This window comes from Puma concolor, chromosome B4 (genome assembly GCF_028749965.1).
Source record: "Puma concolor isolate L17-30 chromosome B4, mPumCon1.1.hap2, whole genome shotgun sequence".
NCBI classification, from domain to species: Eukaryota; Metazoa; Chordata; class Mammalia; order Carnivora; family Felidae; genus Puma; species Puma concolor.
Window position 1 is genome coordinate 9,078,878 of NC_141673.1, and position 11,479 is coordinate 9,090,356.

At 52.9% G+C, this 11,479-nt stretch overlaps 1 long non-coding RNA gene across 1 annotated transcript; it reads right to left on the reverse strand.

The window, feature by feature from the left end:
- Window positions 1-1,433: 1,433 nt before the first annotated feature.
- On the reverse strand, window positions 1,434-5,923 carry LOC147578876 (uncharacterized). Its single transcript, XR_015253288.1, has 2 exons — window positions 5,473-5,923; window positions 1,434-3,428 (listed from the first exon to the last, which is right to left on the reverse strand). It is a non-coding gene; the product is annotated as an uncharacterized LOC147578876 (long non-coding RNA).
- Between the last annotated feature and the right edge of the window lie 5,556 nt (window positions 5,924-11,479).

An 11,479-nucleotide genomic window follows, 5' to 3' on the forward strand; every position in this document is an offset into this window, starting at 1 on the left:
TGCAAGGAAGGCAGGGAGGCCTGGCTGCCCGCGTCGGTGGAGCTCAGCAGGACTGCAGGCAGATACGCACGCATTGTCTGTCGTGGGAGCCGTGAAAGAGGCCAAGGCTTTGAAAGAGGGGCTCTCAGGAGACCTGAAGCCAAAACGTCCTACGTTCATGAGGCGAGGGGCCTGACAGAAGATGCACGAGCCTCGCCCGCCCCCCTCACGATCCTAGTGTGTGCCCCAAAGAATCAGGAGCCTGCGATTCCATGAGACCCCGCGGGCAGGATGGGCTTTCCCAGCCCTCTCCACAAAAGCTGCGGAGGGGACAGGGCCGGAGGTGACCCTCCCTGAGCTCTGCTCCCTTCCTGAGCGGCCAGCCCAGATCCCCACCAGCTTATTTGCTAAGCAGCACCTGCTGAGCAAGGCCCTGCCAACTTCTAAATTGTCCCTGCTCTTTTGAAGGGGAGGGCAGCCCTGATGGCCCTAACCAGCACAGCCCCCTTCGGGGACAGTATTGGCAGGCGGCTTAGGAAACCAAAGATCCAAAGGCTCTCTCGCCTGCCATGTGGACGGGTTTGCGGGCAAGTCCTCACCCTGAGGCCTATAGATCTCCTCTTTTAAAGTATTTTAGGAAGCTACAGGAGGAGGGACACAACACACGAGTTTGCTGTGCTTACGGGTTATTTATCTCAGGGGGTTTCTACTTCTCAGTCTGTTCAAATCCCCTTGGCCTTGTGTTTCCTAACATTTGTGGAGCACTTTGCAGTTGGCAAGCACTTGAACATCTCTCTTTAGTCTCACGGCGCTCGAGAGAGCTAGGCAGATGAGAAATGGGGGCCTCAGAGAGGCTGAGTCACCCGCTCAAGGTCACACAGCTCTGAGCAGCGGGGCTGGGACACCTCCCCCAGGTTTCCGATGCCAGAGGTACCCTCTCCCGCCAGCTACGCCGCCCTCAGCCTCTTTCCTAAAACATGGAGAAGGTTCACGATTCTAATCAGCTGTCAAAAACTCAGTATGGAGTCTCTGGCCTTAAAATTGTCTTCTATAGTCTTAATCTTGTAGATTAGCTCCGTTTAAGCCATTAACATATTTCATCATCTCTAATGTATGGAAATTGGTGTTTTCATGTGGCTCATTAATCTCCACTTCTTCCCCTAAAAAGCCAAAGTTATTGGAAACAATATTACACAAAGACCAGAACACCTCACATTGCTGAGATGAGCTGAAAGGGGAGAGGGTGGTTATCACTCTGATTCTGTCTAGACACCTAAATGACAATCGTTAAAAGGGTGAATTTCAATGACTAATCTGCTGAGGTTCACGGGCGGCCCCCTTCTGCCGTTTAACATTAGAACACAAGCAGTAATGTGCCAGCTCCTTAGCTCATCACCTTTTCCACATGGAAAACTTAAGCAAATGGAGATACTTGAATAGTAATAAGCCATTGATTAATTAGTTAAAATTCCTAATTTTATTTTATTATTTTACATTTTTTACTGTTTATTCATTTTTGAGAGAGACAGACAGAGTACAAATGGGGGAGGAGCAGAGAGAGAGAGGGAGACACAGAATCCGAAGCAGGCTCCAGGCTCCGAGCTGTCAGCACAGACCCCGATGCGGGGCTCGAACCCATGAACTGCGAGATCATGACCTGAGCCAAAGTCAGACGAAGTCAGACGCCTAACTGACTGAGCCACCCAAGTGCCCCTAAAATTCCTAATTTTAAAGAATTTAACAGAATTCGGGGGACGGGACAGCGTTCAGGGTGAACATGTGCCTTTCTGTGGTTTCTCTCCTCTGTCTCTACACCTAGCTCCGCGCAAAGCCTGCTGCACCCCGGGACAGCACAGCCCCCTCAGGGTGGGGCGAGTTGCAGGGGGAACGTCAGTGTGACTAGCCACCACCAGAGCCCCGTGACGAAGGTCAAGCTGTGCAAGCAGCGGGGCTTTGGTTTTGCTGAGGAAGCAGCCTGTCTAAGCCGAATGCCCCTACAAAAGAGAGGAAGCAGAAGCCACTACTGTGGTCCCTCTATTAGTGTCCGAGGGCTCCCAGAACAAAGTATCAGGAACTTGGTGCCTTAAAATAACCGAAATGTATTATCTCACCATTCCGGAAGCCAGAGATCTGAGATCGAGGTGTCGACAGGTTGAGTTCCTTCTGAGGCTCTTCCTCCCAGGCCTCTCTCCCAGCCTCTAGTGGTTGCGGGCGGTCCTCAACATTCCTTAGCTTACAGACACTTCCCTCCGGCCCTGCACCTCCACCTCCCTGCGTCTCATCACACGTCTCCCCTCTCGCATGTCCGTCTGTGTCCAAATTCCCCCTTTGGATAAGGACACCCATCATATTGGGTTAGGGTCCACCATGATGACCTCATTTGAATGGACTTGCCTCTGCAAAGACCCTAATTCCAAATAAGCTCACATTCTGAGGTCTTGACGGTGAAGACTCCAACATCTAGTTCAAGGGGGCATAATTCAGCCCATAACAGCCTCTCATCTACTCACACGTGAAGAAGCATTTCAACAAAAGCAGCCCCTTCCCCAGGCACCCACCTGGCTCAAACCAGTCCCATCACAAGACAGTGACGCAGCAGAACATGAAGCCAGCCTCCTAGTGTTACCGTTTAGCCGTTTGGCGGCCGTGCAGGGTCGTGGGAAGCAGCGGCGTGGGAAATCCAGTTCCGGGGATCAGACAATGCTGATGTGAGTCTAGGCTCTGCCCCACCGGCTCTGCAGCCCTAGGCCTGTTCCTCAGGCTCCCAAGCCTCTGTTCCTTTACCTGTGCCACGATAGCATCCACCTTGCTCAGTTATTATAAATGGAAATGCATCTACAAGATCCTCGCACCTAGTAGATGCTTAGTAAATATGAGCCCTTCTCCACATTTCCCACGTATCTCACATAGTCCTGGGACTGTTCAGTGGACCTAACATTGCTATACAGGCAGTTCTGCAGCAAATACGTGCTCCTTGAGCTGAATTTGTGGCTCGATTAATTGACAAGGAGAAGTATTTTTCAGTGCCTGGGTTTTCAGAATTCACCAAGGGGTACCAAGCCGACTGGCAGGCTGCCTTCTTTGAAAAGGATGCAGGTCGAACACCATGCCTGGCATTGATGGACTGTCGTAGTGTCTCTCCAGCTCCCGTGTCGCGTGGGCCTTTGTATCCGCCATACAGAAATCAATTGCCCTGTTCCTGAGAACCTGCGTCCCAAGGAGCAGCACTCAGAAGAAAACGGGGGCTCTGGAGCATGCCTGTCTCTTTTCTGGGGCTCCGGCTGGCACCTGCCCCTCCACCCCTGCCTCAGGGGGATGAAGCTATTGCCTGCTGCAAAATGACACTCGTGGGAAGGCTGCCCCTTGCCAAGGTCCCCGCTGCCTCGATCTTACAAGTTCAGAAACACTCACTTGATCGCCTTTTGCAGAGGTGCTCAACCCTGAGGAGACTGCTTTGTAATAAGCAAAAAAAAAGAGAGAGAGACTGTTTTTTATAAGCCGGATCACTCTTTGGCACCAGACTGCAAGTGTTTATTTATTCATTTGTTCATTCGTTCACTCAGCCAACAAGCATCTATGGAGGGCGAGGCACTCTCCCACGTTAGCTCATCTGACCCTTAAAATAATCCCAAGGGGGGCGCCTGGGTGGCTCAGTCGGTTGAGCATCCGACTTCAGCTCAGCTCACGATCTCACGGTTCGTGAGTTCGAGCCCCACGTCAGGCTCTGGGCTGATGGCTCGGAGCCTGGAGCCTGCTTCTGACTCTGTGTCTCCCTCTCTCTCTGCCCCTCCCCCATTCATGCTCTGTGTCTCTCTGTCTCAAAAATAAATAAACATTAAAAAAAATTTTTTTTTTAAATAATCCCAAGGGTCTCCTTATCCTCCCTCTTAGAGACAGGGAAATCGGGGCCTGGGGAGATGAAGTGACTTTCCCAGATGTCTGCTTTCGTGGTGGGCACAGGAAAACAATACACCAGCATCTTGGAGGCTATAAACCCAGAAAGGGGAAATGGGGTGCGGCCAGAGCCCCTGCACAGGTAAAGCTCTGTAGCATATGTCTGCCCATCTCTTTATTAGGCCATCTCTAACCAGCCAGAGATGTGCCCCACCGTAGAAAGCTTTCCCTTCTTGGGTGCCTGGGTGGCTCAGTCTGTTAAGCGTCCTACTCTTGGTTTCAGCTCGGGTCATGATCTCACAGTTCGTGAGACCCCCCCACCCCCCGACCAGGGTCTGCATTGACAGTGTGGAAACTGCTTGGGATTCTCGCTCTCTCTCTGATCCTCCCCTGCTCATCGTGCTCTCTCTTTCTCTGTCTCTCAAAATAAATAAATACACATTAAAGAAAAGAAGAAGAAGAAAGCTTTCCCTTCTCAAAACTTTTACAGCCAGTGTATCGATCAGCGCTCGCTAAGTTATGCTGTGGTAACAGACAACCCCAGTTCCCAGTGGCTTACAACCACCACGATTTATACATCGTTCAGGTTAAATACCAGCTGCCAATCCGCCAAGGCTGATTCAAGCCATCCTTTTTCTGAGACCCAGGCTGAAAGAACAGAACAGGCTCTCGTGGCAGAAGGAAAGAACAACAGTGGAAACACAGGATGACTTTTGAAACTGCAGGCAAGGGTTACTTCCCTCGTAAGCCACCTGGCCAAGCCTGCTGTCACTGGGGCAGAAAAGTAGCAACGCTTTCAAGTGAAGGCAGCAAATACTTGGCAACAACAATCTAGTAAGGCAGGTTATCTATGTGTACGATCTCCATTCTCTAGTTTACAATATGGAAATAATATCGGTTCCCTCTTAATGAGGTGCTTGTAAAGATTAAGTGAAATACAGTCTGTCTGGCCACAGTAAATTGTCAATTTCCTTACAGTTTCGTAGCGCCTAGCACAGTGCCTGGAATAGAGTAGACGCTCGAGAGATCTTGGTGGCACTTTTGTCATCAATGAATATTTACTGATCAACTACCGTGCACCCAGAGACGTGGTTCTAGGATGGCTTTTAGGATCTAGTGGAGAATGAGACAAGCAAAATTCCTGTTCTTGTGGACCATACATTCCAGCTAGTAAGGCTCGGACGGTAAATAACTAAATGAAAATTTCAGAGGGTGATCAGAGCTGAACAGGTACAGTGGACTCAACATCAACATGAAGGAAAATTCCTTGAGTCGTGGGCCCACCTGGTCAAGCCTCTGATGTGAGTCACAGGCAAGTAAGCCCATTCCAAGCAGCCCAAGTAATAGAAAGGAATTCTCATTTTTACCCTTATGTTCTTTTTTTAATTATTTCTTTTTGAGAGAGAGAGAGACAGAGTGCGAGCAGGGGAGGTGCAGAGAGAGAGGGAGACGCAGAATCCGAAGCAGGCTCCAGGCTCTGAGCTGTCAGCTCAGCTCAGAGCCTGACGCGGGGCTCGAACTCTCGGACTGCGAGATCATGACCTGAGCCGCAGTCCACGCTCAACCGACTGAGCCACCCGGGCGCCCCATCGTTTTTACCTTATTACTCGTAAAGCTGACGCAGCTTATGTCCTGAGCTGGCCTCTGGATCTTCTTCCTCCCTCTTGGGGCTGGATGGAGAAAGACTCCAAGGAGTGAGGGGGCTGACCATGACGGGGTGACAGGGGAGGGGGAAGGTGGTGGGGGCCAAGGGCAGGAAGGCAGAGGTTCTTGGCAGTCACCCCCAGCTCTGTGAGCTAAGCATCGCCTCCCCCTCGCTGTGCTGAGGAAATCAGGCTGAGAGAGGTTGAGGAACTGCCCAAAGGCAAAAGGCCGGTAAGAGACAGAGTCGGAAGCTGCATGTGGGTCGGCCTGAAGCCAAGGGTCTGTGCTCGCAGCCCCGTCACATGCACTTGCTATCAGAGCGGGGGCGCAGAGAAAGCAGCTCGGTGGGGTGGGCAGGGGAGAGCCGTGAGAAAGAGGGGACCCGGTCAGCTGGAAAGGTGAAGGAAAGTGCATGGGAAGGGGAATGTGTGGAAGGAGAGAATAAACACAGTCGCACGCGCAAAGCTCTAGGACGGACGTCCGGAAACCGTTAGGGGTGGTCAAAATCTTCCCTGATGGTTTTTTCTAAAGCTCTGGTATCCAGCCCGTGGCATAACTTTGGGACAGGGCCAGGGACAGCAAGACAGGGCCAATGCAATGGGCCTCCCACCACGGGAGGCTTTCCAATCGCCCTGCGGGGCCCTGAGGCCCCATGGAAGGGTGTGAAATCCACACTGCTCCCGTTGAAATGTAAAGACCCAGCACTTTCCATCTGCAGCCGTGTATCATAATGTTTTGCTATCAGGCTCTGGGGCCCGAGTCTATTAAAATTCTGATGCTTCTGTGGCTGTGGGATTGGATAATGATAGAAACTTCAGCGGAGGAAGAAAAAAACATAATGACAGCCAGCACAGCAGAAGTCAAATGCAGCGAGCGTGGTCACAGCCCCCGGGGGCTGCTCAGCACCGTCTATCCTGATGGGGAGAGAAGGGCTCCCACGACTTTGGGCTGGCGGTCAGGGCTGATTCTTGGATGGCGTGAAAGACGGAAAGGATTTTGGTGTCGAATAACAACAGCAATGACAATGCATTAGTATTTTACATGTGTCATTTGCATCTGCAGAGAACCTGATGTTTACAAAGTGCATCACGTTACATGCCCTCTGTCCAGCCCGACCACAACCTCGTGAGGCAAGGTTATGATAAGCGTAATAACCAAATGCGTTTGGTTCCCCACCTCCCCAGCACGAGGCAAAACGCGTACCACCCCACCCCCGGAAGTTAGGTGTGGCCCCGTCACTGAAAACATGGCTGAAGACTTTCTCTGTTACGAGTCCCAGGTTCCAAGCCGGGGCGGGGCCGGTCCCAGAGGGAGGAGACGTGGAGCAGAGTCCCCAGCAAGCCCGCAAGGGACGTGGAGCTTGGGTATGTGTTGCTTGGCGGGCACCGATGGTGTCACTGCAGCAGAACCTAGCCATCCTGACCGACTCAGAAACTGTCCCCGTTTGCAAAACGAGCGAATGAACACCTAAGGCCTCCTAGACAGAAGCCTCAAGTGAAACCTGGGTCTCTCTGCTCCTTAGCACCAGGCTGAGCGAGGGCTGAATCCAGCTAGGCTCGCCTGGTAGAGCTGATGACCTTGGGCAAGTTCTGCGAGCCTCTGGAGAACAAAGACCATAAGGCCCCACAGGGTGGGTGGGAGAACTTGAGTGACACATGGAAAGCACTTGGGTATCGCGGGTGCCTCACGGCGCGTTTTCCCCCAGCCCCGGGCTCTACCCGCTTCACCGACGCCGTGTTTCAAAGGTGCCCGTGCAGCTTAGGAAATTTGAAGATGATTCAGGTTTCCCCAGACACCCTCCCTGAATTGCTTTGCCTTCTGCCCTCAGCTAAGTAGAGTTTTTATTCCCTGTCTGAGCTCGGAATCCGGAAGGTGTCTCCTTTGTGTCCAATTAGAACATTTTTCATTTCAAAACGTATTGTTGTCCGGGGACAATGGCGTGAAGAGGAGCCGAGCTGCTCCTGAGAATAGAAGCAGGCAGTGAAAGGCTTCCTGAACACGGTGGCACCTCTGAGGGGCCCCTCTGGGCCCCACACCGGCTGAGCCAGAACCAGGTGTCAGCAGGAGAGACCCTGTAATTAATTTTTAAATTTGCTATTATCATGCATTTACGCAGCGGGTTGACGTGCCGCTTGGTTTTGACCTTTAAAAATGTTACAGGCAGTATCAGCTTTTCTCCAAAATGAAGGACATTGACCTAGAGGCTATAAAAACCACAACTTCGTAAGCTGGCAACCTTCCTTTTAAAGTTTTCTCTCATTTCCTTTTATTTTACTTGTCATCTATTTAAAGGAAACCCACAGACACATACCCTTCCAACCCCCTCCCCCCCGCCTCTTTTTTTTTCTGGAAATAAAGTATGTATTTCCATCCCTTCATTTTTTATTCCCAAAGTAGCTGTCACACTTTTTTTTTTTTTTTTTTGTATTGTGGTAAAATGTACGTAACATAAAACTTACCACTTTAGCCATTTTTAAATGTACAGTTCAGTGGCATTAAGTACCTTCATATCGATGCAGGCTGGCGGGTCCGAGGACCCAGAGGGGGTCCCGCGGGAGCAGCCGAAAGGGTCCTTGGCGTCGCACAGGAGAGAAATCAAATGCAAGGCGAAAGGAAGTGCGAGCAGAGATTGAAGACGCAGAGAGAGTACAGATGCAGACGGAGTGTCCGGGAGACTCAGAAAGGATAGGAGAGGGGGTCTCGTCTTTGCTGGGGGCCTGGGGGTTTGGTTCAGGACGGTGGTCCTGTGCACGTGTCTTCTCGGGCACCCGGGAGCAAAGACGGGGTTTTCCGTAAGTCACTGATGCCCTGGAGGGAGTCAGGGGTCTGGGTGAGTCGGGCCTCTTGGAAAACGTTCGTGACGAGCCCGCCCGGTCACTCCTTAGGTACTGTCTACCGTGCTGGAACACTCCAAAGAGCTCATTAAATCCTCGGCCTTCGCGAGGAGGACACGCACGCGGTTCCGCAAGCCATGCGTAAGGCGTGGGTGTGGGTGTGGGTGCCGGCAAGAGGAGAGGCAGCGAAACAAGCAGTCTTTCGCGGGGTCCCTTCAGTTTCCCTGCCTCACTCTTGTTGCGCGACCATCCCCACCGTCCGTCTGCGGAGATTTCCCGTCTGCCCAAACTGAAACTCTGCTCCTTCAACTCGAACTCCCCACCCACCTCCCCCGGCCCCCGGCGACCACCATTCTACTTTCTGTGTCCGTGACTTTGATTACTCCGGGGACCTCAGAGAAGTGGAACTGTGCAACATTGGTCTTTTCCCGCAAGGCTTATTCCGCTGAGCAGAGCGTCCTCAGGGTTCACCCGTGTCCTAGCAGGTGTCAGAATTTCCTTCTTCCTGAAGCTGGATGATATGCTATTGTATGGCTGTCTCGCGCACGTTGAAAGGGTAGAAGACCTTCAGCGACTAGTGGCGACACGCTAGTTTTCCAGTTGGGACGGTGTTTTTCCCACACATTACTTCATCTGGTCCTCCAGCGACATCTGGAAATAAGCATGATCGCCCCGTGTCACCCGTGAGAGGCCGGGTCTCCGAGAAGTCGAGGGACGGCCGAGGCCACGCTCCCGAGTCGGGGAGCAGGACTCAAACCCCCCAGAACCCCGGCTTCCTCCTGGATCCCATGACACCCTGGTCCCAAATGCTGAAAGCAGAACTTACTCGTCGTTGAGGCTAAAGTTCACTTTTTGATTTCATCCCCCTCCTGTATGCGTTCGCCAGCTTCTAGCCGAGGCTCAGTTAAGATGAGGGTAGTGACAGAGTCTCCTGGCAAAAACAACCACTTTGAGACAGAGGAAGGGAACAAAACCTACCCCAATCCCAGTCTCCCCGCTGTGAACCACCAAGGCTATCTCCTTCTGGTCTTTTTATAAGAGATCAGAATGACCGCGAGGGCCACGGGACAGAAGGAAATCTCTTATTTATTTTTGAGAGAGAAAAAGAGAGAGCACAAGCAGGGGAGGGGCAGAGACAGAGGGGGACAGAAGATCCGAAGCAGGCCCTGTGCTGACAGCAGAGGGCCCGACGCGGGGCTCGAACCCACGACCTGCAAAATCACAACCCGAGCGGAAGTCGGGCGCTCAACCAACTGAGCCACCCAGGCGCCCCTCCAAAAGAATTTTTATCTGTTAAAGTAGGCTTACAGGATCCTGGGGCGTCCGGATAATGTTAAGCCAGGATTCCCTTTGGCCCCCAGCAAAGTGTCATCATGGAGGCAGCTGAGCTCCTAGAGGGAGGTCACTCTGCTGGTTTCAAGGACTTGGCAATGGGCTAGAGGCAGCGAGGGAATTTAATTTTTCATTTGCCTGAGTTTCCCACATCACCCTGGCAAGCACTTTAACCCCTTTCCTTTGTTCTTGGGTAGCTGGGAGTGCCCGAGGAATATCACACTTATTCCGCATTGGGGGTGGGGCGGTGCTGTTAGCTCCACTCTGCCCTCCACCTGCCCCACGCCCCCTCGTCACTCTTCACACAGCCCCTCTGCCACCCCACTGGAGGAGGTGGGACGGAGAAAGAAAAATGAGGCCATTCTAGAAGTCCAGCTTCGGGGTACAGGCAAAGCTCAGACTCAGGCTCCTTTTACTGCTGCCACCACGGGAGAGCCTGGGGACCCCTCCTCGGAGACAAGACGCTGAGTGGCATCCCACCGTGTGCTCCCCACCCCCGGACCACTTTCAGGTAGGGCCGTATTGATGGTCATTCCAAGCACAGCGATGTTTCTTCACTGAATGTAATAAACCGGGGACATTAGTGCTTCCGCCAAGGGCCAGGCTCAACGCTCCGCATGGAGGACACCAAAAGGAAGGTGACCTGTCTGTGACTGGAGACAGGTCCTCCTCATGACCCCACAGTGGACCGTTCTGGAGGCAGCTGTGTCATGCTGGGGTGGAGCGACTAATTCTGCTAGAGACAGGGAGACGACACGCAAGTCCCGGAAGGCTTCACGGAAGAGACGTCGTTGGAGCCGAGTCCTCCGGGCAAAGCTCCACCAGGTGACACGTGGGGCCAGCGCACTCGATGGAGCGCACAGGGCACGCATCGATGAGCAGAGCGTCTGCAGGGAAGGGCCGGGTGGTGAGTGACAGGAGATGTTCTGGAAAGCAGGCACGTCCACCATCTGCGAGAGCCTTTAAGAAGACATACGCAGAAGCTGGGACTTTCTCTGGCAGGCAGTGGGGAGCCAGGAAATGTCTGGAATGGGGGAGAGTCAAGGGACACGTCAGCACCTGATGGCCAGCCACAGGGGAATGGGGAAGGAGGTGAAGTTCGGGGCGGCGGCTGGGAAGGAACGGGAACACTCCATCAAGCCCTCCCCCCGCCGCACCACCATCGCGGGCAGAGAGGACGGGCGAGGAGACAAAAGGCTGTCACAGAGTGCTTCTTGGGAACAGATGTGTCCTTGGTGGTGGCCTCGGGCCCTCAGTGCAGTGTGTCGGTTAACAGCCTCGGCATGCCTGGGCTGGAAAGGCTCCGCGCACTCCAGCTGATGAGGGCTGGCTCTTTATTGCCCATAAAATACCATCCATGATGCACAGTGGGGGGATTGGGAGGCTTTCACATGAAGCAGAAAGGCCTGGCTGGTGGCGCCCAGCCTTCCAGGAGAGCTTCGGGTCATTTGAGGGGTGTAGCGCCATTCTCTCCCCGACCAGCCTGCAGGGGAGACTGAAATGCCACCATTAGAGACTCATTCCTCTGACATTTGATATCTTCTTTCCAAACACCCAGCTTTAGAGGTGGCATTCAACTTGGCCCCGCTCTCTGAGCCTTGGTTTCTATTAAGAATTTGCTACTTTCTTTAATAATGGTAGGACCTCGGGGTGCCGGGGTGGCTCAGTCGGTTAAGCGTCCTACTTCGGCTCGCGTCATGATCTCAAGGTTCGTGAGTTCAAGCCCTGCGTCGGGCTCTGGGCTGCCAGCTCAGAGCCTGGAGCCTGATTCAGATTCTGTGTCTCCTTCCCTCTCT